Genomic DNA, 1,193 nt, shown 5'->3' with positions numbered 1-1,193 from the left:
CTTCATAGAACTTTTTTTCATGTTAGAGATTTGCAGGTGGTATGCTGTGATGAGGCGAGTAGTTTTGGTGGAAAAATAAACATGTTTTTCTTGTTTGATGAATGAACATGAATCATCCATTAAGTTGCCGACCTGAAGTGTTTTGCAGTTCAAGATAACGCTGGACCTGGCAGCAAGGGCGTAGGTTTGCAAATGGACTATATTTGAATTAATATTTAAATGTGAATATAGATCATTTGTTAATAAACCATTCTGTTGACAGCATGAAAAAGCCCTCCTTGTTTTGGAAGGGTTGATGCATCCCTACCAATGTTGAACCCAAACCTATGGCCTTGCCTGGCAGTGACGGTTTTAACACGTCCGTTGTAGTATTTGTATTTTTCTCACTTCAGATAGATACTTGTTTTTTCTGTTCCCTTCTAATTCCATTACCAATGTTGAGCCCAAACCTATGCTTACTTTAAATTTAGTTTTTATTCATTTCAACAAACTTAAACAGTTCATACTTTATCAAAAACTGATTTCAAAAGAAAACAGGTAAACACTGTACGCACACAAGATGGAGAACAGGTGAGCTGATGAGCAGCAGATAATTTCACGAGTCAAACAATAAGACTTTGTTTTCAGGATCAACACATCTTCTGGAACACAAACACCAGGTAGATACCTGGACAGAACAGAGAAGACAGGTGAAAGTTTCAGTTAATTATGAACAGTTGAGTCCTGTCATCCAGGTCATTCAGGATGCTTATGACATTTAAAGTCACCTTCTCATTGGGAGGTAGATACCTGTTGTGATTCTATAGGATTCTGTTTTTAACCCCCGGACATCATGGACAGTGATTCTCTACTTCCTGTTACAGTTACATTGAAAACATGTATCTAAACCACTTTTAAGCCTTTTTATCTAAACCACAATGGTGTGTACCGGGTACATTTATAGGTCACTAGCGTCAAACTTTAGTCATTACGACTCATCTTCATCACAGGAGGATGAAGAAAACAGCAGGTTTGTGTCACCTCAGGATTAAAAACTCCAGATGTCTTTGAAGAAATATCCAGTTTCTGTGACAAAATATTTGGTGACAAGAAAGGTGGTTAAACATTTCACTAAAGTTAATGGAAAAACTTACTGGTTGCTTCCCACTCAGATCTGCTTAGAGTGCCCTGCACAAAAACAAGCAAACAACACT

General features: G+C 37.6%; 1 long non-coding RNA gene across 1 annotated transcript; it reads right to left on the bottom strand.

The window, feature by feature from the left end:
- Positions 1 to 455: 455 nt before the first annotated feature.
- LOC111665044 (uncharacterized) lies at positions 456 to 1,185 on the bottom strand. The gene is made up of 2 exons (XR_002761472.2): positions 1,134 to 1,185; positions 456 to 667 (listed from the first exon to the last, which is right to left on the bottom strand). It is a non-coding gene; the product is annotated as an uncharacterized LOC111665044 (long non-coding RNA).
- Between the last annotated feature and the right edge of the window lie 8 nt (positions 1,186 to 1,193).

Source organism: Seriola lalandi, unplaced genomic scaffold (genome assembly GCF_002814215.2).
Source record: "Seriola lalandi dorsalis isolate HSWRI2012SDOR001 ecotype SW California unplaced genomic scaffold, Sedor1 jcf7180001959993, whole genome shotgun sequence".
NCBI classification, from domain to species: Eukaryota; Metazoa; Chordata; class Actinopteri; order Carangiformes; family Carangidae; genus Seriola; species Seriola lalandi.
The sequence above is the reverse complement of the archived record's forward strand: the minus strand, read 5'-3'. Positions and strand labels throughout refer to the sequence as shown.